Raw genomic sequence first — 27416 nt, 5'->3', positions numbered from 1 at the left:
TTCCTTTAGTGGCTTCCATCATGTACACTGTGATATCTTTATCATAGTACCGGCCTTGTTAAATACTATTTTCGCTGCCATAGGATGTTGCCCTTGGTAGTTATTGACATACTGGGGACCCTTCCGGCTTAGTATACGGTTCTTGAAGGTAGAGAAGTTAGTGATGGTGGATGTTGGGATCGGGAGCGAAGTCTACGTTCAAACTCATCTCATACCAAAGGTGTTCCATGGAGTTCAGGTCGGGACTCTGGATAGGCCAGTCCATTTCAGGAATGTTATTGTCTACAAATCATTGCGTCACAGATGCTGCTTTATAGCAGATGCTGCAGATACAGTCATTATCTCCGACTCAAGTTACCTTCGATTAGGAATGTGGATTCACTCAGCGACAGTGACATGAACTTTCAAGATGATGAAGCACAGCAATCAGTCGTCCTTTTCTTTCAGGTTTTATTAAACCAGAACTAGATTTTGGGCAGTGCCTACCCATTATCAGAGGACTATTTCATAGTTTCAATACATGTCATAGTACATCAATCCTCTGTTGTTCGGGCTTTGGAAATTTGGAAATTTGTGGGAAGGTCTTAAGGGACCTAACTGCTGAGGTCATCGGTCCCTAAGCTTACACTACTTAATCTAACTTAAACTAAATTACGCTAAGGACAACACACACACCCATGCCCGAGGGAGGACTCGGAGACAGCCGCGCGAACGATGACAAGGCCCCTTAGACCGCTCGGCTACCCCGAGCGGCCTGTTCGGGCTTCTGCCACAGTTCTGTGTGTTCTCCGCAAAGCCTACCTTCATTATACAGTAATTTTGAATGAACTGCGACAGAAACCCGAACAACAGGGGACTGACGTACTAGGACATATAGTGAATCTATGAAAAAGTGCACTGATAATGGCTAGGCACTAGCCGAAATCTAGATTTGCTTTAATAAAACCTGAAAGAAAAAGACGACTGATTGCTGTGCTCCATCATTTTGAAATTATCTGCGACTGTTGCCCTATTGTACACAGCGCACGATGACGTAGAATGTGCTCATTTTCTTCAGGATATAGCGTTTTCTTAAGCACAATCAGACGACCACACCCGAACTACTAAAAACATCCTCATACCGCAACGCTATCCCCTCCGGACTTCACTGTTGGCACTACAGATGTCGCAGGTGACGTTCTCTAGGCATTCTAAAAACCCAGATCCTTCCACCGGCATGGCGTGGTTCATGGTTCCCAGTTATCCACTGTGCAGTGACGTCGTTCTTTACCCGACCTCAAGCGTCGCTTAGCATCGAGTTTATAAATATGTGGCTTATGAGGAGCTGCTGGACCATCATACCCCATTCGTTTAAATCCCTAAGCACAGTTTTGCTAGCTTGACTCCGGGTGGCACTTTGGAACTCACAAATTATTACCTCTGTCGATTTCATGCAGTTTTATACCTTACTCTCCGCAATGCTCTACGGTTTCTGTTTTGTAAATCCTCATCGCTAGTTTTGTAAAGGCCTCATCGCTACTGCTGTGGATGCCAAATATGTGAGTTCGTGAAACGGCTTCTTGTGTGGTACACCGCTAAGACAATTTCTCCCTGCCACTGTTACAGAGCTATGCCCCAGCATCACGTAACAGGATAGGAGAACGAAGGTTCTACAGCACTGCAACAAACTAGTAACAAAGTCACACAAATGAGTTAAAAGGTTTACTTATTTTTGTACCTAGTTGAATAACGAAGTCTGCAACACTGCTTGTAATACACTCCTGGAAATGAAAAAAAGAACACATTGACACCGGTGTGTCAGACCCACCATACTTGCTCCGGACACTGCGAGAGGGCTGTACAAGCAATGATCACACGCACGGCACAGCGGACACACCAGGAACCGCGGTGTTGGCCGTCGAATGGCGCTAGCTGCGCAGCATTTGTGCACCGCCGCCGTCAGTGTCAGCCAGTTTGCCGTGGCATACGGAGCTCCATCGCAGTCTTTAACACTGATAGCAAGCCGCTACAGCGTGGACGTGAACCGTATGTGCAGTTGACGGACTTTGAGCGAGGGCGTATAGTGGGCATGCGGGAGGCCGGGTGGACGTACCGCCGAATTGCTCAACACGTGGGGCGTGAGGTCTCCACAGTACATCGATGTTGTCGCCAGTGGTCGGCGGAAGGTGCACGTGCCCGTCGACCTGGGACCGGACCGCAGCGACGCACGGATGCACGCCAAGACCGTAGGATCCTACGCAGTGCCGTAGGGGACCGCACCGCCACTTCCCAGCAAATTAGGGACACTGTTGCTCCTGGGGTATCGGCGAGGACCATTCGCAACCGTCTCCATGAAGCTGGGCTACGGTCTCGCACACCGTTAGGCCGTCTTCCGCTCACGCCCCAACATCGTGCAGCCCGCCTCCAGTGGTGTCGCGATAGGCGTGAATGGAGGGACGAATGGAGACGTGTCGTCTTCAGCGATGAGAGTCGCTTCTGCCTTGGTGCCAATGATGGTCGTATGCGTGTTTGGCGCAGTGCAGGTGAGCGCCACAATCAGGACTGCATACGACCGAGGCACACAAGGCCAACACCCGGCATCATGGTGTGGGGAGCGATCTCCTACACTGGCCGTACACCACTGGTGATCGTCGAGGGGACACTGAATAGTGCACGGTACATCCAAACCGTCATCGAACCCATCGTTCTACCATTCCTAGACCGGCAAGGGAACTTGCTGTTCCAACAGGACAATGCACGTCCGCATGTATCCCGTGCCACCCAACATGCTCTAGAAGGTGTAAGTCAACTACCCTGGCGAGCACGATCTCCGGATCTGTCCCCCATTGAGCATGTTTGGGACTTGATGAAGCGTCGTCTCACGCGGTCTGCACGTCCAGTACGAACGCTGGTCCAACTGAGGCGCCAGGTGGAAATGGCATGGCAAGCCGTTCCGCAGGACTACATCCAGCATCTCTACGATCGTCTCCATGGGAGAATAGCAGCCTGCATTGCTGCGAAAGGTGGATATACACTGTACTAGTGCCGACATTGTGCATGCTCTGTTGCCTGTGTCTATGTGCCTGTGGTTCTGTCAGTGTGATCATGTGATGTATCTGACCCCAGGAATGTGTCAATAAAGTTTCCCCTTCCTGGGACAATGAATTCACGGTGATCTTATTTCAATTTCCAGGAGTGTATAACACAAAGAAGGTCCTCAATGTCTCACGGCAGATAATCTTAGGTAAACTTCACAATACATAGCAAATGCAATTTACAACAACTGTCTGTTCACTTCTAAGAGTTCACTAACCGACGTTCCCTGTCGAAGTCACCCCTGGACCATGATCTATAACCAATTGGGCGAAAGCTGCTCTTCTCTTTTCCGAGTAGGCTTCTGTCCGTTGTCGTCCGGTCATTGGCGTATTGTACTCGGCCGGCAATTGGCCGAGGCGAGGTCGATATCTTCATCCTCAGCGCCGCCCGTGGCGTGGATGGAACTGGCGCAAGTGGCGAGCCTCAACGGCGCTGGCGCCAGCACTCATCTTTGCGCCTGTGGTGTTTTTGCCCTGGCAGTGTCTTGTTCGGTTGACACAGCATCCTGTTCGTCATTAACTGAGGTCTCCCTGGTTTTGGATAAGCCGTGCTTGTTACTTCGTGTTTCCGTTCCACAGTCACATCACCAACAGTCGACTTGGGCAGCTTTACAAGAGTTGAAATGTCCCTAATGAGTTTGTTAGTCATGTGGCATCCAATGACCATTCTGCTGTTACTACTTTTCTGCTCACAACATGTAATATCTCTGGCTTAGTCAGCCATCATATTAGGCTCCAAGAAGCTGTTCCCAGAGCAGTGGAGATGCAAGAAGTATATAGATGACGAAATGTGGTGTGAGGTACCTGTGACAGATGTTAGATTCGATACCATTCCCGTGAGAAAGACCGCCTGCATAATGCTACTGCTCTATGATTGGCTGCTGTGTTCGGAGCAAGGGCGCCAAAACGTTAAAGTATAGTTATTATTATTAGTTAAACTACTCACTGGACTGACTTCACTTTTTAATATAAATATCTCTCAACAGCTGGCTATCAATGTCATTTTAGAATTATTAAAAACAATTTAAATCAAAAACAAAAGACTGACGAAATTGCAGACGAAGCACTTCGGAAGCGTTCAGGTCACGCCTTTTCTGGTGTGGCGCGCGAAGTGTTTCGGGCTGTTCGTAAAAAAAAAAAAAAAAAAAAAATGGTTCAAATGGCTCTGAGCACTATGGGACTTAACTTTTGAGGTCATCAGTCCCCTAGGACTTAGAACTACTTAAACCTAATTAATCTAAGGACATCACACACATCCATGCCCGAGGCAGGATTCGAACCTGCGACCGCAGCGGTGGGGCGGTTCCAGGCTGTAGCGCCTAGAACCTCTCAGCCACTCTGGCCGGCAATGCGCTGTTCGTCACTCTGGATTAGGCAGTCGAGATGTACAGTCATGTTGTCTGTGGCAGGATGTGTTTGCCAGTTTTCAGTATTAAAAGGTTCACTCCGGTAGTCATGAGGCTCAGACATGTGCCACAAATAGTGTAAAATACATTTTCGTAAACATTGTGTTTGATCATGTACTTTGCTGTATCAGAAGATGTCGTATTAAGATCATGTAGTATTCACGTGTGGCTATATTAAAATACTGCGAGTGGCATCCCAAAGAAGCGACACATTATTTCAGAATAGAACCTCGCTAAAAGTCAGTTTCAGCTTCAAGATACAGAACCTACGACCTGCGTGCTGTTTTCTGCGCTGGGGACATCAACTTGAAGACAGCAGGTTAGTGAACTATAACAGAACCTTCGTATTCCACACAGTGCAGCGGAAACAACTAGGCGCCTCACGTGTACTACATGCACAGGACAAACGTGCTCAGTGACACGTCATCTGCAGTAATGCAGAGGAGGTAAAGGACGATTATCGTTATTAACACCTACAATCAATTCATTCTTCCTTTCATGCCGTAAACACAACACTTCGCGCCTTCTTTTATACTGTTGCATCCGCCTCTCGTGACTCCTAGTGGTCAATTCCCGATTATAATGACGTGTCCAAATAGTTTTGACTAGATAGTGTAATTTGAAATGTAAAGAGAAAGGTGAGGAGAAGTTTGTAGGACGATCTTTCTACGGCAGTGGACGAAAAATGACGGTGGTAATCACGCTAATGATAATGATGTGATCTAAAGAACTGAAGATATCCCCTGAATCGATTATAAAGTTAAAATATATCTCATTTCTGAAGAAAAAAATGTTCCAGAGGAAATGAGAAGACAGACACACCTTTCCAATGTCAGACTCTTTTTTTCTTCGTAGGTAAGATGCCAAGAGGTGAAAAATTTCATTTTCTACAATTGCGTAATAAGCGAAAGCTTCGAAAAAATAATATAAAGTGAGTAAGCCGAGAAACAGCAATTTCAGTGATGTCCTGTGGCATTATCAAAATGAAGCTTCAAGCTTACGGCGCGTCAAAAAAACGAGAGCACTGCCGGAATAATTAGAATTACATCACCGCAACAAAAGGGACGATTACAAAGACGTTAAATCTGGAAAAGGCGCAACGCAGAAGGAGGCAGGAGATTCCATAACAAGAGGGGCTTAATTTCCAGCGGGAAAGACGAAAATTAAACGTCGCTTTCAGTGCCTTAATTAATTTGCACCAGTGTGCCGCAGGAGAGGTCTTGAACTTATTTCATTCAAAGCGCCTGCGGCGTGTGCCGCGAGGAACTAAATTAATACGAGTGTATGGATCTGAATCTGGGCCATACTCGAGCGGCCGCCGTCGCTGCCGTAATTAATTACGGGCCGGTCCGTCTGAAATAAACGCGCCTTTGGAGAGGCGAGCAGAGCAGAGGAGCCAGCCGGCGCTACTCACGCAGATCTCAGTGGACCGGGTCCTCAGCGACGGCTGCCCAGCGTCTGCGCGCCCCCGCCGGACGCTGCCATGGATCTGCCCTCCTGCAACATGCACAACCGAGGACTCCATCAGTATGTGCGCGTCTCACATCAGCAACAACTAGAGTTGTAAAGCTACCGTAGGCTACCATAAGTAACGGTAGTCTGCGGTAGTTTTCCTAGTAACCTTCCTCAGTTAAGATCAACCTGCGTTACCCCTGCACGTTAGGTGTGTCGCATACCTATCAGGCTTTACGACATACCGATCTCTTTATTTACGTATGCAGTCAGTGTCTTACTAGGTTCCCAAACCACATGTGGTGAAACATCTAGAAACTGAATGATAATATACACTGAAGAGCCAAAAAACTGGTGCACCTGCTTAATACCGTGTCGGGCCCCCACGAGCACGCATAAGTGGCATGGACTCGGCTAATGTCTGAATTAGTGCTGGAGGGAACTGACACCATGAATCCTGCAGGGCTGTCCACAAATCCGCAAGAGTACGAGGGGGTGGAGACCTCTTCTGAACAGCACGTTGCAAGGCATCCCAGGTATGCTCAATAATGTTCGTGTCTGGGGAGTTTGGTGGCCAGCGGACGTGTGAGTGTCGCGCTGTCCTGCTGGAATTGCCCAAGTCCGTCGGAATGCACAATGGACGTGAATGGTTCCAGGTGATAGACAGGATGCTTACGTAAGTGTCACCTTTCAGACTCGTATCTAGACGTACCAGAGGTCCCATATCACTCGCCGGCCGCTGTGGCCGAGCGGTTCTAGGCGCTTCAGTCCGGAACCGGGCTGCTGCTACGGTCGCAGGTTCGAATCCTGCCTCGGGCATGGATGTGTGTGATGTCGTTAGGTTAGTTAGGTTTAAGTAGTTCTAAGTCTAGGGGACTGATGACCTCAGATGTTAAGTCTCATAGTGCTTAGAGCCATTTGAACCGTATCACTCCAACTGCACACGCCTCACACCGTTACAGAGTCTCCTCCAGCATGAACAGTCCCCTGCTGACATACAGGGTCCGTGGATTCATGAGGTTGTCTCCATACCCGTACACTTCCAGCCGCTCGATACAATTTGAAGCGAGACTCGTCCGACCGGGCAATGTGTTTCCAGTCATCAACATCCCAATGTCGGTGTTGACGGGCCCAGGCGAGGCGTAAAGCTTTGTGCCGTGCAGTCAGTAAGGGTCCACGAATGGGCCTTAGGCTCCGAAAGCCCATATCTATGATGTTCCGTTGAATGGTTCCCACGCTGACACTTGTTGATGGTTCAGCAATGAAATCTACAGCAATTTGCGGTAGGGTTGCGCTTCCGTCACGTTGAACGATTCTCTTCAGGCGTCATTGGTCCTGTTCTTGCAGCATCTTTTTCCCGCCGCAGCGATGTCGAAAATTTGGTGTTTTACCGGATTCATGATGTCGTCGTATGACTAGGTCCTCTCGTTGGTTAGACCGTTCGCCGGGTGCAAGTCTTTCCGACTTGACGCCACTTCGGCGACATGCGCATCGATGATGGTTAGGACGACACAACACCCAGTCCCTGAGCGGAGAAAATCTCCGACCCAGCCGTGAATCGAACCCGGGCCCTTAGGATTGACATTCTGTCGCGCTGACCGCTCAGCTACCGGGTACGGACTACTAGATTCCTGTTATTCACAGTACGCTCGTGAAATGGTCGTAACGCAAAATCCCCACTTCATCGCTGCCTCGGAGATGCTGTGTACCATCGGTCCTGTGCAGACTATAACATCACATTCAAACTCACTTAAATGTTAATAATTTGCCATTTTAGCAGCAGTAACCGATCTAACAACTGCGCCAGACACCTGTTGTCTTTTATAGGCGTTGCCGATCTGCCTGTCTACATATCTTTGTATTTGAATACGCATGCCTATACCGGTATCTTTGGCGCTTCAGTGTATAAATGGCCACATAACCACTTGTTATCTTCCCGTCTGTTACTTAAAAATAAACAGTATTTACAGCAAAATTGAAATTTTCAGTGTTTAATCCAGGTTTTATTGCGAAACTGAAATTTCTAAGTCAGTGCAACCATACTGCCATTGCCGTCACATATTTTGGTACTCCACAACTCACTCATCAACACTTATAGAGTACTTCCCGTTGACCTAGAATCATGAAATTTGGCAAGCTGCAAGTTTTCACCGTAAACGTAAAGGAAAAAGTACGAATACCGTTAATTTGTAACTACATCACACAAAAATTCTTTTTGGCATTTGTTATTCGACTGTTTGGTCGTCTCTTAAGAGTGCTTTTTTCTCAGGAACGGATGGACATATTAAGTTGAAATTTATGTTACATACGAAGATCTATGATCCCTTGACGATAGGAAAAAATTAAGCTTATAAGTGAATGCAAAAAGACACAACCAATTATGTCACATGTTTTGATACTCGCAAGCCCACCCATCAAAAAGTGTAGAGTACTTCCCGTTGACCTAGATCATGAAATTTGGTAAGAAGCAAGGTTTCCTATACATGTAAAGAAAAAAATCCGAAAATTGTTTATTTGTAATTAATTCGCACGAAAAAATATATCGTTTGTCATTTATTATTCGACTTCAAATTTAGAATTAAAACATTCCCCAAAGTCTTGAAGTCTCGGGACCGATATCTTCCCAGTATCAACCTCGTTAATAGTCAAACATCGTCGGGATTCTCGATTCCCAGGATGGATGAGCTGTCTATATACATATCTACATCTCATTTAGCAGTTATAAAAAACACTCACAGGCCATTGCCATTGCCAACAGATGGCGAAACGTTGGAGAATTGACAGTGCGATCACCTAACCAGAACTTAATTGAATGTGACTGCCCTTGGAACGCTATGCTTACATTCTTATAAAAACCTAATAGAAACTGTCAGTGCGGAGCTGTATCAAACGAACGCCTTTGCGAAAACTAGGGACAAGGCATCAACCTGGACACACTTAATCTACAGCGCTCCGAATCCTCCAGGCAAACAGCTAACAACACGCTAAATTTTTCGCATAGCGTTATTGCAGCAACGAGCTTGGAGAAGCTGATACATAAAAGGTAGCATGAACGTTTCTTTGTTTTGACATGTTCGTGGAGTTGCCAGCTAAAGAAAGAGTACCTGCTGCCTCGAGGCACCGCTTATCAGAATAGTAACAGAAACCTCTCGAGATTCTCTCAGTGGTTACGAAGAAATGCAAAGAATGCCGTCTTAAAACTTTGCGTATCAAAGCTACAAATCCCAGAGGCTGGCGAAACATTTGCGTTCCGGCGTTGTCAGCGCGCTCGCGTATCTCCGAGGCGCAGACTGCAGCTCCCCTTGTCTCAGGAGCACAAACTCTCACTCAGCTCTCAGCGAAAGCGGCGCAGCAGCGCCGTCGGCAGGCGAGGAGCCGTTAGCGTGAAGAGCGACAGCAGTGTCCTCTGGGGAAATGCAGTCTAAACAAGGCGTCCCCGTCCTCCGGCGGCCGCCGCTCGGCCGCGCTCGCCCCGACTCGGCTCGGCTCGTTACTTAGCCCGTCGCCGCCTTATCGCCTGCCATCATCCTCTTCCTCCGCAGCGCGTCTCGTGGGACGAGGGCTTAATTGCTCTGTTTCGAATCGCTCCGCCCGTCATTGTCCCGAAAGGAACCTTTTAAACCAAAACGAAGCAAAAATTGTCCCCGCAATCATCTGAGAAGATCTCGGGGCCGGTCGGCGGCGGGGCCCGTTCGGAGCGGAACAAATGTTTCGGTAGTCTCGAGACGACGCTCTGGCGGAACCGAGTGCTTGCCGCACCGCACGCTCGCCTCTGTTCTCCCACACGACCGGTCTGGATTATACGGTGATTCTCCTTGGCCGGCGAAGGAGACACGCTGGAAATTTTCCGACAGTTACGGCAGCGTCAGTCACTCAGAACAGAAACACGTACAAAGACTCATTTCATGGAGATTTGCGAAACGTCTGCAGCACAGGGCGTATTCAATTGCAAATGGAACGTGCTCTACAGCAAGTATAAGCAGTAAGAAAACCAATAGTGCAGCGTATTCAGAATTAGCAAAGACGCAGAAATCATTCCGCTGCGTCCGGTAATATTACATTTTATGGAACTGAGACTTCCTGGCAAACTAAAACCGTGTGCCGGACCGGAATTGGAAACCAGATTCTTGGCTTTCGCAGCCAAATGCTCTACCGCTTGAATTATTACTGACAATCTTTTCTCACGCAAAAAGTATTTTATTGTGAGGAAATATAGTGAGCTAAGCAGTTGTACAAATATTGAGCTGAAGCTTCACCATTACCAACACCTCACTCCATTTATTTGCATTAAATAGACAGAGAATTTAAAAAGTGAAAATGCCAGTGCATATTTCTGTATATAAATTTATTTTCTATAACATAAAGTTAGTTTTATTTTCTTCTTGCACAATATTTAAAGTTTCAATAACATAAAATTGAGTATATTTTCTTCTTGCACAATAATTTCTCTATGCTGATATATTAATTGAACTGGTTTTACTTACAAATTAGGGAACTTAAATAGCAGAATTGCTACAGTTGCCACACAAAAAAGAGTGCTACAGGAAACTGAACATTTATTGTCCCTGTCCACCTAGATCCCAGGGAAACAGTAGCTACAGTAAGGGTGGATGAATATTAGTGTCACTGGTATATTGCACTTAGCATCTTTTTGTTGTGCGGAATATTCAACACAAAGATCTTTGGTTCAACTTACCGGGCGACTGTCAATCTCCGAACTTTCCTATGTTCACTTCTGGTATCACACATACAGCAGAAATCTCTCTGGAGTGGTCATTACATTCTGCGCATTTTGTCAACATTAAGTCGGAACTGTCACGTGATCTCGAGACGAGGCAGTTTGTTTAAGGCCAATTCACAGTGTCCGGCATCTTACGTCACGTCAAAACAATTCCATAATGAATTTCAAAAAGCGGCATTCGCACAGGTCGACAACGTACTGTTACGTAGCGTCACAGCACGTCAAGGTTTCTATCGAATAAAGTTTTGACCGTATAGTCGTCTGCTGACATCGTTAAGTTACGTATTTTCGCACTTCACACTTGTGTTATACAGGGTGGCGCAGATGGATCGGGTGGTTTTGAAGTGGACTGTACGTCTGGAGGGGGGGAGCCAGGTGTTCGGCGACTTCGTCCTGTGGTGGGGGGGGGGGACGGGAAGTTTCAGTTGCAGGCTGGCAGTCAGTCGCGATGGCTACGTGGTCTGTTGAGCATCGTGTTTTCGCAGTGGAAGAGTTCATACGCAATAACGAGTCAATTGTTGCTGTGACGCGTGCCTTTCGCCGGCGTTTCAACATCCCACCTCGCGGTAGTGTTCCTAAGCGAGATACGATATTGAGTTGGGTGCATAATTTCCGCACTACTGGTTCATGTGCTCCAAAATGGACGCCTAGACCGCCAACAATAACAACGCCTGAGAACGTGGAGCGTGTGAGACGCGATGTCACTGCGAGCCCACGTCGATCAACGAGACGTCGTGCTCAAGCTCTTGGAATGTCACGTCGGAGCCTTCAAAGGATTCTTAACGAAGAACTGAAATTCCACCCCTCTAAAATCCTGTTGGTACAGAAGATTCTCCCAACAGACCATCTTCAAAGGCTTCAGTTTAGCCAACAGATGTTGGAGTTATTGGAAGATGTAAACCTGATTATCATGATGTCTGACGAGGCTCACTTTCACATTAACGGATACGTAAACAAGCAAAATTGCCGTTACTGGGCCGACACTAACCCAAGAGATCTACACCAACGGCCTCTCCATAGTGACAAAGTGACGGTTTGGTGTGGGGTTTCTAAGGTAGGGATAATTGGTCCTTACTTTTTTGAAAATGAAAGGGAGCAGGCGGTTACTGTTAATTCGCAGCGTTATGTGAACATGATTGAAGATTTTCTTCTCCCACAACTTGAAGAGAACAATTACGACATGGGCAATATGTGGTTCCAACAAGACGGGGCAACTGCACATACCGCTAGGATATCAATGCAAGCTGTACGCGCTCTGTTCCCTGGCCGTTTGATTTCCCGTAATGGAGATGTCCATTGGCCCCCTCGCTCGCCGGACCTCACGGTATGTGACTTTTTCTTATGGGGCTATTTAAAAGCAAGGGTCTACATGAACAAACCCCGGACCATTCAGGAGTTGAAGGCAGCAATTCACACTGAAATCACATCAATTCCTGGTGATGTGCTTGAGCGGGCAATGCGGAACGTTAAGGACCGACTCCAAGAATGCGTCGCTCGAGAAGGAGGGCATTTGATGGATGTAATTTTTAAAAACTAACATTACTATTTTTTTGTTAATAAACTTCCATTGTAACTACACGTTTTGCACTTTATTTCAATCCAATACCTTTACAATTGACAGTTTGACAAGTATTTTAAAACCACCCGATCCATCTGCGCCACCCTGTATTAGTGGATTTTGTGCTTTTTTGTCTTCATAATCTTAATTTTTATGCTTTGTTTTCTTGGCAAATTACAAATGTTCCATGACTATTCGGGTATATTTTTCCACTGACTGTTCTTACACAAGCGACGTCAGATATCTGCAAGCGAAAATTATTTCGGTTTTACAATGACAGAACAGTGCTGACGTCCACAATGTACACCATGTGATCAAAAGTATCCGGACACCCCCAGAAACAAACATTTTTCATATTAGGTGCATTGCACTGCAAGATATTGCCAGGTACTTCATATCAGCGATCTCAGTAGTCATTAGACATCGTGAGAGAGCAGAATGGGGCGCTTCTCGGAACTCCGACTTCGAGCGTGGGCAGGTGATTAGGTGTCACTTGTGTCATACGTCTGTACGCGGAACTTCCACACTCCTGAACATCCCTGGATCCACGGTTTCCGATGTGCTAGTGAAGTGGAAACGAGAAGGGTCACGTACAGCACAAAAGCGTTCAGGCCGACCTCGTCTGTTGACTGATAGAGACCGCCGACAATTGAAGAGGGTCGCGATGTGTAACAGGCAAACATCTATCCAGAGCATCACACAGGAATTCCAAACTGCATCAGGACCCACTGCAAGTATTATGACAGTTAGGCGGGAGATGAGAAAACTTGTATTTCATGGTCGAGCGGCTGCTCATAAGCCACACATCACGCTGGTAAATGCCAAAAGCCTCGCTTGGTGTAAGGAACTTAAACATTGGACGACTGAAAATTGGAAAAACGTTGTGTGGAGTGACGAATCATGGTACACAATGTGGCGGTCCGATAGCAGGATGTGGGTATGGCGAATGCCCGGTGAACGTCATCTGCCAGCGTGTGTAATGCCAACAGTAAAATTCGGAGGCAGTGATGTTATGGTGTGGTTGTGTTTTTCATGGAGGGGGCTTGCAATCCTTGTTGTTTCTCGTGGCACTATCACACCACAGTCCCACATTGATGTTTTAAGCACCTTCTTGCTTCCCACTGTTGAAGAGCAATTCGGGGATGCCGATTGCATCTTTCAACACGATCGAGCACCTGCTCATAATGCACTGCCTGTGGCGGAGTGGTTACACGTCAAAAACATCTCTGTAATGGACTGGCCTGCACAGAGTCCTGACCTGGGATGTTTTGGAACGTCGTCTTCGTGCCAGGTCTCACCGAGCGACATCGATATCTCTCCTCGGTGCAGGACTCCGTGGAGAATGGGCTGCCATTCCCCAAGAAACCTTCCAGCATCTGATTGAGCATATGCCTGCGAGAGTGGAAGCTGTTACCAAGGCTAAGGGTGGGTCAACAGCATATTGAATTCCGGTATTACCGATGGAGGGTGCCACGAACTTGCAAGTAATTTTCAGCCAGATGTCCGGATACTTTTGATCACATAGTGTATATAAATAAGAAGTTGGCGAAGCCATTGCTAAAAACTTCCACATCAACTCCTTGGTCTGTTTCTACCAAACGTGGTACACATATTACCATCTGGAAGGAAATACGGTGGAGGTAGAACCGGTAACCTCGTATTGGGGTGGCGGTGATAACACGGAGAGGGAAGGGTGAGGAAAAGATGGCCACATAAAGACTGGGAAAGAGGGAAGGAGGACAAAGACATAGATATGGGGAGGAGGAGAAGCACAGAGAGAGAGGTGATGGCAAATGGTTAGAGAAAGGAAAGAAAAGAGAAAGGGAATAGGAGGAGATGGGTAGAGATAGGGAGGAGGAGGAGGAGGAGATACGCAGAGAGATGGGGAGAAAGAAATAAACTGAGAAAAGGAAGAGAAGGCGAACAAAGGGTGAGGAGAAGATAGAGAGAGAGAGAGAGGGGAGGAGATGGACACAGAGAGGGGAGGAGGAGATAGAGAGAGGGGGGAGGCGATAGGTATAGAGAGAGGGAGGAGAATTTGAATAAATACATACCCGCGAAACGCCGTGTACTCAGCTAGTAATAAATAACGCGGTTTGCCGTATTAAGAACCTGACTATCGAGCTAATTTAAGGAAATCAGACTGGAATTTGGTTCTGCAGTGCGGTTAACAAATTTAGATAGACTCGTGAAGAATGGCTGCTGCATTTGAGTACTAGGTTCGTGCAATTATTATGACGTCTTCCGTCGTTTAAAAACGTGCTGCTTCCCTAATGCGCCAGGCCATATCTGTTAGGTGTCCCCCGCCATGACACAGGTAATTCAAAAAGCAACCTTTATCATTCGTTCCTTGACCGCTGAGTCACTTCATTGAAAGCTCTGAGCACGTTTCAGATATTCTGACGCTGTTGTGTAGACTGCTGATTCATTCGGCCTTGTGTGAGTCGCCTTTGCGGATTGTTAGGTCTGGTCCGCAAACATCGGGTGAAAACGAAGAACGGCCGGTAGGACTTCAACGTCCCGTCGACGATGAAATCATTAGAGACGAAGCAGAAGAATGCGACTAAGATGGCGGAGGAAATAGGATATCCCACTTCCAAATAAACCATTTCGGCATTCGCCTTAACTGACTTGGGATAACCACGAAAAACCTTATCTGGATGGACGGACAATTATCTGAAAGTCGCACCTACCGAATACGAGTCTAGAACCGTAATCAACACGTCAGATCGCCCACTAGACATTGGTGAGGCGGCTACATTTAGGAAAAACTCAGTAATCTTTCTTAGCTTCAGGGAAAGAAATTTTCATTGCTTGGTTTATTCTTGCTAGCTCCGTTGATCAATCACAAGCGGACTCCAGGTCTTTCTATCCATAATCAATATCATTCAGAGTATCTTCTCAATCGTATAATCAAGTCGAAGAATTTTTGACGAGTAGATACCAGTAACATATTCTAGTTGGCGAGCGCACATTAGCAACAGAAATATGTCAGCAGTGAGCCAAAGATGCATTATAGAAACGCTTTTATTCTGAATGTGACCAGTCAGGCAATGTAAACAGCACTTGAAAACTGTACTTGTTGAGTAACTCAGACAAAATAACCGGTACATCAAGAGCACTATGCCACAGAAGCTAGACACATCGATTAAACATCCCGGGACGACACTGCGAAGCTATGTGGAAAGACAAAATCATTGTAATACTGACAAACAGACAACTTAGGTCAATTGAGAGAATTACTTGCATTTGAAAAGGCGAGACTCTTGTACAATCTCTCCCCGAGTACTTGCTTCGCCTGGTCTGAACGAAAGATATGGAAGGCTTCCAGAGGAATGCTGTTGGATGCCTAACTATCTGTGTCAGTTACTACGACACCATTGTAGAAATGCTCGGCAATCTTGGGTGCAGTTGGAAGAGAGAGGACTGTTTTTGAGGAAACACCAGTGCGAACTTTGAGAGACCTAATACTCGAGACTATATCATTATTCTACTGTCTACATTGTTCAAACCACGGAAGGAGTACATAAGAAATAAATAGATGGTGCCTACGAAGGAACTAGGCTATTTTTCTAAAGCTCCATTCGCGAGTGGAACATAAAAGGGAGGTTCGAATAGCGATGTTGGATTGTATCATGGCTTGCGGAATATTTATATGCTGTAGATATAGATCTTAAAGATGGTCAATGTTGATTATTGCCTGTTTTCTTTGTGTATCGACAGACACAGTGGAACAAACTCGAAGCAGTTCATGACATGTTTATGTAATGGAAATGTATTTCCTGCAACCATTTGATAAGAGAGATTTCAGCACTAGCTTGCTCGCGTAACTGATGTTTCAGTGCTATTAGTCCTCAGACAATGTAGTTATGCAGAAACAACAGCACTGACTTCGCGTGTCGACGATCAAACTATCTCGTCCAGTGCAAGGCAACGAAGTTTACTTTCTAAAATCGTTTTTCGATAAGTAAACATCACGTTAACTACAGTCAGCGGAATATCTGAAAGTGCAAGACCCATACACATCTACATTTATGCTCCGCAAGCAGAGGGAACTTATTTCCTTTCCGTTCCAATCGTCAATGTTTCCCTGGAAGAACGATTGCCGGTAAGCCTCCATATCATCTCGAATATCTCCAGTTTTATCTTCATGGCCTCTTTGCGAGGTATACGGGGGAAGCAGTATACAGGGTGGTCCATTGATCGTGACCGGGCCAAATATCTCACGAAATAAGCGTCAAACGAAAAAAACTACAAAGAACGAAACTTGTCTAGCTTGGAGGGGGAAACCCGATAGCGCTATGGTTGGCCCGCTAGATGGCGCTGCCGTAGGGCAAACGGATATCGACTGCGTTTTCTTAAATAGGAACCCCCATTTTTTATTTCATATTCGTGTAGTACGTAAAGAAATATGAATGTTTTAGTTGGATCACTTTTTTCACTTTGTGATGGATGGCGCTGTAATAGTCACAAATGTATAAGTACGTGGTATCACGTAACATTCCGCCAGTGCGGTCGGTAGTTGCTTCGTGATACATTACCCGTGTTAACATGGACGGTTCACCAATTGCGGAAAAGGTCGATATTGTGTTTATGTATGACTATTGTGATCAAAATGCCCAATGGGCGTGTGCTATGTATGCTGCTCGGTAACATGGACGACATCATCCAAGTGTCCGGACCGTTCGCCGGATAGTTACGTTATTTAAGGAAACAGGAAATGTTCAGCCACATGTGAAACGTCAACCATGACCTGCAACAAATGATGATGCCTAAGTAGGTGTTTTAGCTGTTGTCGCGGCTAATCCGCATACCAGTAGCAGACAAATTGCGCGAGAATGGGGAATCTCAAAAACGTCGGTGTTGAGAATGCTACATTAACATCGATTGCACCCGTACCATACTTCTATGCATCAGAAATTGCATGGCAACGACTTTGAACGTCGTGTACAGTTCTGCCACTGGGCACAAGAGAAATTACGGGATGATGACTGATTTTTTGCACGCGTTCTATTCAGCGACGGAGCGTCATTCACCAGCAGCGGTAACGTAAACCGGCATAATATGCACAATTGGGCAAAGGAAAATCCACGATGGCTGCGACAAGTGGAACATCAGCGACCTTGGCGGGTTAATGTATGGTACAGCATTATGGGAGGAAGGATAATTAGCCCCATTTTATCGATGGCAATCTAAATGGTGCAATGTATGCTGATTTCCTACGTAATGTTCTAACGATGTTACTACAAGATGTTTCACTGCATGACAGAATGGCGATGTACTTCCAACATTATGGATGTCCGGCACATAGCTCGCGTGCAGTTGAAGTGGTATTGAATAGATTATTTCATGACAGGTGGATTGGTCGTCGAAGCACGATACCATGGCCCGCACGTTCACCGGATCTGAAGTCCCCGGATTTCTTTCTGTGGGAAAAGTTGAAGGATAGTTGCTGTCGTGATCCACCGAAAACTCCTGACAACATGCGTCAGCGCATTGTCAATGCATGTGCGAACATTACGAAAGGCGAACTACTGGTTGTTGAGAGGTATGTCGCTACACTTATTGCCAAATGCATTGAGGCTGACGGACATAATTTTGACCATTTATTGCATTAATGTGCTATTTACGGGTAATCAAGGTGTAACAGCATGCGTTCTCAGAAATGATAAGTCCACAAAGGTAAATGTATCACATTGGAACAACCGAAATAAAATGTCCAAACGTACCTATGTTTTGTATTTTAATTTAAACAACCTACCTGTTACCAACTGTTCGTCTAAAATTGTGAGCCATATGTTTGTGACTATTACAGCGCCATCTGTCACAAAGCGAAAAAAGTGGTCCAACTAAATTTCTTTACGTACTACATGAATACGTGATAAAAAATGGGGGCTCCTATTTTGAAAAACGCAGTTGATATCCGTTTGTCCTATGGCAGCGCCATTTAGCGGGCCAACCATAGCGCCATCTGGTTTCCCCCTTCAAGCTAGACGAGTTAAGTTCTTTGTATTTTTTCATTTGACGCTTATTTCGTGAGATATTTGGCCCGGTCACGATCAATGGACCACCCTGTAATTACGAGTACAACCACCCGGTATGACTCTGCCAGTGCATGGCTGGAATCGCCGATTGAAACTCTATTGCGCTGTCTGTCTATAATGAAAGACGGCGCTCGAGATGACGAGTACAAACTGTCACGGCTTGGTGCGGGCGGAGTCCGCCGACGTGACTTCCTCCAGACGGGGTGGGGTGAGGCCACCTTCCGGCTGCGAAAGAGCGTGTCGCGCGCCAAACAGCCGCTTCCGATGCCACTGTCTCTGCCTGGCCAGTCACGTCCCGTTGTCTGCCGGCTCGCATTGTCCCGTGGCGTAGCAGGCGGCGGACTGGCCAGCGAAACGGCGCGCTCACGTCTTCACTACCAAGCCAGTACCACTCAACGAACCAGCACGCCGCACAGCTTCAACTGAGCTGATAGCATCCTCCTCATTTTACTGTTGTATATTGAGTTCCACCTAAGCATCTCCAGCAACTACGAGGGGCCTTCAATAAGTAATGTGATACATTTTTTCTGTGGGCAGGTTGCTTTTATTCACAATTCCAAAACACGACATTGTTCCCCATTCCTTTCCCTACAAAGCCTCAGTTTTCAAAATAATCTCCATTTCAATTTGACGACCCTAAGCCACCGTCCTGGGGGAGACTCTATGTCCATCCTTCTCATCATTCAAGCACTGCTTCCAGCGGAGTACATCATTCATGGAGCCAAACAGATGGAAGTAGGAAGGTGAGAGATTCGGGCTGTAGGATGGATGAGGAAGAACAGTTGCGATGATGACAGACACTACACCCAACGACTCAGCGTGTTTTTGTTCACTGCCAGGTCTCCGTAGACATTCTGCAAGGGCCTATGAATATCTGCGATGGTCTGGTTTTCCGCCAAAAGGGACTCGACAGCTCTCTGCTTGGAACGCAGCTCCGCTAGAGACTCCGTTTTGAAGCCTACGTATAGCGTCGCCAGCTATCACAACTTCATGAAGTTATGGGGGCTGTAGTGGAAATATATGCCCCACAACAAATGCCTCATTATTTTCTCCTGAAACTGGCCGAGAAAAAAAGTGTTTCATTACTTATTGAACGCCCGCCGTATATTCATTTCCGAGAAGCAATAAAATGGGTCAGGCAAAGATTGATTCACACCAAATTCACTAAATGCTGTTGCTACCAAAAATCACTTGGCTCAAAAAAGTGAAGCACTCAGAAAGGAAAGAAGGAAATAAAAAATGGTTCAAATGGCTCTGAGCACTATGGGACTCAACTTCTGAGGTCATCAGTCCCCTAGAACATAGAACTACTTAAACCTAACTAACCTAAGGACAACACACACATCCATGCCGGAGGCAGGATTCGAACCTGCGACCGTAGCGGTCTCGCGGTTCCAGACTGTAGCGCCTAGAACCGCACGGCCACTCCAGCTGGCAAGGAAATAAAACGAGACTTCACTGATTGAGAGGGTGTGTGATGTTATTCCAGTGATTACAGAATCGAGTTAAATTTGCAAAGAACTTGGCAGCATGAGACTACGTACCAGTATGACGTTGCAGATGACTCTGGCTTGAATACACGCACAGTCTCGGTTTAGAAGAGTGTCGTAAGGTCTTTGTATCCTCTTCTGAGGCAGGTTGGGCCGCAACTGTTGTAACTGGTCCTTGGTATCATGAATTCTGGTACTGCGGAGCTTATGTCCGAGCTGCTCACAGACATGTCCTATCGGGAACAGATCTGGCCATCTTGCCGGCCACGAGACTACCTCGACATGACGCACACAGTTCACAGAGACACGTGCATTGTACTGATGAAAAATGGCACCACGATAATATCGCATGAGAGGTAGCACGTGAGGACGTAGGATGTCCGAAATCTACGAAGACGGTAGGAAGATGGAATCTGACTGTTCACTTATAACTGCTGGTTTTAAGATGTCCTGTAGGTATGAAGCAAGTTGTATCTCACACGTATTTTCTCCTGAATTCCTGCTGATTATCTTGGAGAAGACTGTTCATTCCAAGAACGTCATAACATTCGAACTTAAGAATATACTTTAGGATCCTGCTAAAGATCGATGTCAGCCATACTGGTCCGTAATTCACTGCATCTGTTCTTTTGCCCTATTTGTACACAGAAGTGAGCTGCGCTCGTTTCCAGTCACAGGGACCTGAAAGTTGTGAACTGCTATTTAATGCGCTCTGGCTACAGCTATACAGGGTGAAGAAAAATTCACGCGCTCGGACTTCGCAGCGCGATTCCTCACATACTAGCAGTACAAAAATGTCTCTCACAAAATTTCATCCTTTACGTATTTCGGGCAGTAAATGGACGTTACAGATTGGCAATCTGGCATCCTGTAATGACATGTCCGGTAACTACCTTTGTCAGGAAGTGGAGCAGTACTGTGGAGTTGGAGCAGTCTATAGCGTTTTGGGTTAGCATGCAGGATGTCGATACTAGTTTGAGGCTTATTTGTTTTTATTTGCTAAAAGTAATTTGCTTGGTATGGTATGTAGCGTCTTTATCATCATACAGCGATTACAGTGAGTCTTCTACAAAATATTTGCAGTTACATACTACGAACACAGAAATGGAAGTACAGTCGTTTTCACTGGTCAGCTTTTAAAGAAGACTTTTCCACGTCGTGAACGCGAATTGTTTCGCGCCACTGCATCTACTAGATTGCAAACCTGTTTACTGTCTACCCTCCTCGAATGGGCCCATAGAAATTATTTGCAAAGCACGTTGCTAGCCCCACTGGTAACGTAAGGCCCTAACGAAATGTAATGGACTTGAACGTGACAAGAATATTAGTTCGCATTAATCGATGGGGTCATTGGGGGAAGGTACACACAAAACAAGTTTGGACTCTAGTAGTTGCAGTGGTGCGAAACAATTCGCGTCCATGACGTGCAGAAGGTTTTGTTAAAACCTGACCAATGAAAACGAATGTTACTTTCATTTCTGTGTTTGTAGTGTGTAACTGTAGATGTATAGCAGCATAGCCACTTTAATCGCTATATAACTATTAAGACGCCAGATATCGTACCACGCAGATTACTTTGAGCAAATAAAAACAAATAAGCCTCGATCCAGAATTATACCCTCGACGTCCTGCATCCTAACCAAAAACGCTATCCACTGCACCGACTGCACAGCACTGCTGGTATATCCTGACAGAGGTAGTTACCGTACACATGATTACAGTGTTGCCAGATTGTCAATCTTTAACGTCTATTTACTCCCAGAAATATGTGCAGGATGAAATTTTGCGCTGCAAAGTCCGAGTGCACGAATTTTTCGTCACCCTGTATATACTGTACGTATATGTACATAGGCAGATATGAAAAATATCTACATGTACATCCACATCCACACAATACTCAGCTGGCCACTGTACGATGAAGGCGGAGCGTACCATATGCCACTACTAATCATTTCCTTTCCTTTTCTCGCTCTGACAAAGTGACGGAGAAACGACTGTGTACATTGCTCCGTACGAGCCCTAATTTCTGTTATTTGTCTTCAAGGTCCTTACGCTGTGGGTTGTAGAATCGATCTGCAGTCAACTCTAAATATTCTCAATAGTGTTCTGCAGCAAGAACTTTTTCTTTTCTCCAGGAATTCCCATTTGAGCTCACGAAGCATCTCTGTAACAGGCACGTGATGATCGAGTGTACTGATTAACAAATCTAGGAGCACCTCTCTGTCAAACAACACACTACCAATGCTGTGTTCGAAAGTTACTGGACTGCTTTTCCTACTCATGTGCATTTACTTATATTTTTTCTACATTTAAAGAAAGCTGCCATTCATCACACCAGCTAAGGATTTTGTCTAAGTTATCTAATCACTCCACGACTACACCTTGCCGTACACCCTGTCCATGATATCATTAGCCGGCCGCAGTGACCGTGCGGTTCTAGGCGCTGCAGTCTGGAACCGCGGGACCGCTACGGTCGCAGGTTCGAATCCTGCCTCGGGCATGGATGTGTGTGATGGCCTTAGGTTAGTTAGGTTTAACTAGTTCTAAGTTCTAGGGGACTAATGACCTCAGCAGTCGAGTCCCATAGTGCTCAGAGCCATTTGAACCATGATATCATTCACACTGGGTTCTGTTACAAGTCTTCGAGCCACTCACAAATCTGGGAATCTATCCCGTATGCTCGAACCTTCGCTAACAGTCTGTAGTGGGCAGTGGTGCACTGTGCCAAACACGTTCTGGAAACCTAGCAATATACTGTCTGCCTGTTGCCCTTTATCAGTGGTTCGCAGAATACTGCGCGAGAAAGGGGCAAGCTGAGTTTCGCAAGAGCGATGCTTTCTAAATCCGTGCTGATTTGTAGACAGAAGTTTTCCTATCTCAAGGAAATCTATTATATTCGAACTGAAAAGATGTTCCAGAATTCTGCAGCGAACCGAGTCAAGGAGATAGGTCCCTATTTTGTTGGCCCGTTGTTTTACCCTTCATATGTATAGGAATCACCTGCAGTTTTTACCAGTCGCTTGGGACTTCGTGTTTGGCGAGTGGTTCGCGATAAAAGCAAGCTAAGTAAGACGCAAATTCCGTAGTGTACTCTCTCTACAAAACGAACTGGGATTCCTTTCGGACCCGGCGACTTGTTTCTTTCCAACTCTTTCAGCTGTTTCTCTACGCCAGAGATGATTATTAGTACGTTCCCCAACGGGAGTCTGTGTGACTGTCGAATGTAACGATAGAGCTAGCACGAGTGAACTTTGCAGCAAAGTGAAGACGAAGCAGAAGCTAAGTTGTGGACAATACCAACCATGTGGACAGCGTGTTAATTTATGCGGCTAGAAACCAGCTGCAGCTCTCGGCACACCAACGTCACGGCCAGGCGACAGCTTGCTCAGCCCCATTAGCCGGCCGCAATGGGCAGCGCTTCCGGCGGACCAAGGACCCAAAGGCGCCGCCAGCCGACACGTACGCCGCTAGCCAAGGCCACCGGTCGCCGACTCATTCTACGCCGACTAAACGTAGCGAAAGTAATGACGATGGCACTGGCCCGTGAGTCCGCTAATCTACAACCGAACTCACTGAACAGCATACAGCGATGTAGTGTGACGCCCTCCTTGAAGTTGTGCACAACTAGCGATGCGCCGCGGCTTCGCACGTTTTTCCCCTTTTATTCTTATTTCAGTTCGCCACGAGGAGCGGCTTGGCAGCAGATAAAGGGCTCATGATTACCATTTCAGAAAAAAATGGGTGATGTGTTTAGGAATAAGAGCTTCACAGATTGAGCAAGTTAGTAACGCATTAGTCCATCTCTGGTCCTTAACGCAATCAGTTATTCGGCTTCGCATTTATTGATAGAGTTGTTGGATGTCCTCCTGAGGGATATAATGCGAATTTTTTTTTTGAGTCATCTGTCTTCTGACTGGTTTGATGCGCCCCGCCACGAATTCCTCTCTTATGCCAACCTCTTCATCTCAGAGTAGCACTGACAACCTACGTCCTCGATTATCTGCTGGATGTATTCCAATCTCTGTCTTCCTCTACAGTTTTGCCCTCTACAGCTTCTTCTAGTACCTTGGAAATCAGATGTCCTATCAGCCTGTCCCTTCTCCTTGTCGGTGTCTTCCACATATTCCCTCCCTCTCCGATTCTGCGCACGTCTCCTCATTCCTTACCTTATCAGTTCATCTAATTTTCAACATTCGTTTGCAGCACCACCGAGCGGTCTGAGGCGCTGCAGTCTTGGACTGTGCGGCTGGTCCCGGCGGAGGTTCGAGTCCTCCCTCGGGCATGGGTGTGTGTGTGTGTTTGTCCTTAGGATAATTTAGGTTAAGTAGTGTGTAAGCTTAGGGACTGATGAACTTAGCATTAAGGCGCATAAGATTTCACACACATTTGAATTATTTTTTTTATTTTTTATTTTATTTTATTTTATTTTATTTTATTTTTTTTTTTTTTTGCAGCACCACATCTCAAATGCTTCGGCTCTATTCTGTTCCGGCTTTCCCACAGTCCATGTTTAACTTTCACACAATGCTGTGTTCCAAACGTATATTCTCAGAAATTTCTTCCTCAAATTAGGGCCTATGTTTGACACTAGTAGACTTCTCCTGGCCAGGAATGTCCTTTTTGCCAGTCCTAGTCTACTTTTTGATGTCCTCATTGCTCCGTCCGTCATTGATTGTTTGGCTGCGTAGGTAGCAGAATTCCTTGACTTCACCTGCTTCGTGACCATCAATCCTGATGTTAAGTTTCTCGCTGTTCTCATTTCTGCTACTTCTCATTACTTTCGTCTTTCTTCGATTTACTCTCAATCCATGTTTTGTACTCATTAGACTGTCCATCTCATTCAGCAGATCATGTAATTCTTCTTCACTTTCACTCAGCATAGCAATGTCATCGGCAAGTGGTATAACTGCTACACTTACTTTCACCTTGAATTTTAATTCCGCTCCTGAACCTTTCTTTTATTTCCATCATTGTTTCTTCGATGTGCAGAATGAACAGTAGAGGCGAAAGACTACATCCCTATCTTAGACTCTTTTTAATCCGAGCACTTCGTTCTTGGTTGTCCACTCTTGGTTCTTGCACATTTTGTGTATTACGTCTCTCCCTATAGTTTACCCCTATTTTTCTCAGAATTTCGAACATCTTGCACGATTTTACATAGTCGAACGCTTTTTCCAGGTCGAAAAATCCTATGAACGTGTCTTGATTTTTCTTTAGTCTTGCCCTTTCTCGTGCCTTTACTTTTCCTAAAGCCGAAATGATCGTCATCTAGCGCATCCTCAATTTTCTTTTCCATTCTTCTGTATGTTATTCTTGTCAGCAACTTGGATGCATGAGCTCTTAAGCTGATTGTGCGATAATTCTCATACTCGTCAGCTCTTGGAGTCTTCGGAATTGTGTGAATGATATTTTTCCGAAAGTCAGATGGTATTTGCAAGACTCATACATTCTACACACCAACGCGAATAATCGTTTTGTTGACACTTCTCCTAATGCTTTTAGAAATTATGATGGAATGTTGTCGATCCCTTTTGCCTTATTTGATCTTAAGTGCTCCAAAGCTCTCTTAAATTCTGATACTAATACTGGATCCCCGATCTCAATCGACTCCTGTTTCTGCTTCAATCACATCAGACAAAATCTTCCCTCTCATAGAGGCGTTCAATGCGCTCTTTCCACCTATCCGCTCTCTCCTCTCCATTTAACAATGGAATTCCGGTTGTACTCTTAATGTCACCACCCTTGCTTTTAATTTCACTGTAGGTTATTTTGATTTTTCTATATGCTGAGTCAGTTCTTCCGATAATCATTTTTCTTTCGATTTCTTCACATTTTTCATGCAGCCATTTCGTCTTAGCTTTCTTGCACGTCCTACTTATTTCATTCCTCAGCGACTTGCATTTCTGTATTCCTGAATTTCCCTGAACATTTTTGTACTTCCTTCTTTCATCGATCAACTGAAGTATTTCTTCTGGTACCCATGGTTTCTTTCCAGTTATCTTCTTTGTACCTACGTTTTTCTTTCCAGCTTCTGTGATTGCCCTTTTTAGAGATGCCCATTCCTATTCAACTGTACTGCCTACTGGACTATTCTTTATTGCTGTATTTATAGCCTTAGAGAACTTCAAGCCTATCTCGTCATTGTTAAGTACTTTCACATCGCACTTCTTTGCGTATTGCTTCTTCCTGACTAACCTCTTAAACTTCAGCCTACTCTTCATCACTACCATATTGTGATCTGAGTCTGTATCTGCTCCTTGGTACGCCTTACAATCCAGAATCTGATTTCGGAATCTCTTTCTGACCATGATGTAATCTAATTGAAATCTTCCCGTATCACCCGTCTTTCTCCAAGTATACCTCCTCGTCTTGTGATTCTCGAACAGAGTATTGGCTATTACTAGCTAAAATTTATTACAGAACTCAATTAGCCTTTCTCCTCTCTCATTCCTTGTCCCAAATCCATATTCCCCTGTAACCTTTTTTTCTACTCCATGGCGCGTTAGATCGTCAAAATCCCGAGTTAGTCTAACTTAGAAGTCTCCCAATGAACTGCAGACTTGTATTTACTCAGACTCATGCGCTCGTTCCATGTAACGTGACTTCTGGCAGGTGTTCCTATACAGGTGGTTTCTTGATCACAGATGGGGTATGCAGATGCTAAAGGCTCTTTAGCTTTACCAGTGTAGTCGAATATGACCACGGATTATCCTCAGCAGGCGATGAGACACCTGATGACCTAACCGGGAAGCACAAAAGTCTAGCTCTACAGTGAAACGACGCTTTCACAGTCAGCTCGCCGAGTCTGAATACCTACGCCGTGTGCTGGGCGTTTGCTAATGGATTTCAGGTGGATTGCCGAGCTACCAGTGAAGGTTCAACGCGCGGACGTAAAGTGCACGCGACTGGCGGACGGAGGCTATTAGCGGACACAAAGAGGCGACTTCAATGGGGACAGGAGGCTGTTGGCCGGTTGATAACGGCCGTCCCTGGCCGGCACACAACCCCTGCGAAAGTGTGCTACGCCCCTCGTTGCTGACCTGTTTGTCTGGATCCATGAAGTCTTTTTTATCTCGACAGATACAGAAGTGGAAAAAGAGCCGTGGCGAGATAATGTCTACTGAACGGTGAACGGAGGGGCCTATTCGGGATTCCTCCGATGCTGATGTTAGACTTCGCCGCCACGTTCCTAGGCAGCCAATGTTTTGAGATAAGCAATAATACTGATCCTGAGTGAAACTCTCAAAGTGTGTTATCCATACCGACAATTCAGAGCCAGTGTTGATAAGCACGGCTGCCGGAAACAACGTGTCCTGAATCGAAATGTGTTTTGCACCGCTAGTACTATTCCAAGCGTTGTCCTTGGAGACCTCATTTTGCCTATATTTTTCACTATGACAGTTGGCTCATTCGGTAAGTTACAGAGCGGTTTGCAATTCGACGAAGAATTAGAAACACGCTGCAAATTCTTTTCCTCAGAAAGATGAAGCAAACAAGAGTTGAATGTCACATCTGTTGTCACAAGATAAGTCTAATATCCAATGCAGATTGAATCCCGGACTTCCGTCCCACGCTTATGAACTGCGCAACCAAGATAAAGCGCCTCTTCGGATATGAGTGAAGCTGTTGGACGGCTGTCAGACCAATAATT

General features: G+C 45.8%; 1 long non-coding RNA gene across 1 annotated transcript in view; it reads right to left on the bottom strand.

Annotated features, from left to right (window-relative positions):
* The window catches only part of LOC126481397 (uncharacterized), a 519177-nt gene that overhangs the window by 17794 nt on the left and 473967 nt on the right, over positions 1 to 27416 (bottom strand). The window contains exon 3 of the long non-coding RNA XR_007587550.1: positions 5895 to 5977. This is a non-coding gene — a long non-coding RNA (uncharacterized LOC126481397). The remainder of the gene's footprint in view (positions 1 to 5894; positions 5978 to 27416) is intronic.

Source organism: Schistocerca serialis, chromosome 5 (assembly GCF_023864345.2).
Source record: "Schistocerca serialis cubense isolate TAMUIC-IGC-003099 chromosome 5, iqSchSeri2.2, whole genome shotgun sequence".
Taxonomy (NCBI): domain Eukaryota; kingdom Metazoa; phylum Arthropoda; class Insecta; order Orthoptera; family Acrididae; genus Schistocerca; species Schistocerca serialis.
Note: the sequence above shows the minus strand (reverse complement) of the source record. Positions and strands in the feature narration are given on the sequence as shown.